Here is a 288-nt window from a genome sequence, read left to right on the forward strand (position 1 = left end):
TGGGCGCCTGGGTGGCTCAGTTGGTTAAGCGACTGCCTTCGGCTCAGGTCATGATCCTGGAGTCCCGGGATCGAGTCCCACATCGGGCTCCCTGCTCGGCGGGGAGTCTGCTTCTCCCTCTGACCCTCTTCCCTCTCATGCTCTCTATCTCTCATTCTCTCTCTCTAATAAATAAATAAAATCTTAAAAAAAAAGATTTTATTTATTCATAAAAGACAGAGACAGAGAGAGAGGCAGAGGGAGAAGCAGGCTCCCTGCTGAGCAGGGAACCCAATGCGGGACTCGATC

The sequence above is a fragment of the Callorhinus ursinus genome, unplaced genomic scaffold (genome assembly GCF_003265705.2).
Source record: "Callorhinus ursinus isolate GAN/ISIS: 27379988/994484 unplaced genomic scaffold, GSC_fseal_2.0 scaffold14, whole genome shotgun sequence".
Taxonomy (NCBI): Eukaryota; Metazoa; Chordata; class Mammalia; order Carnivora; family Otariidae; genus Callorhinus; species Callorhinus ursinus.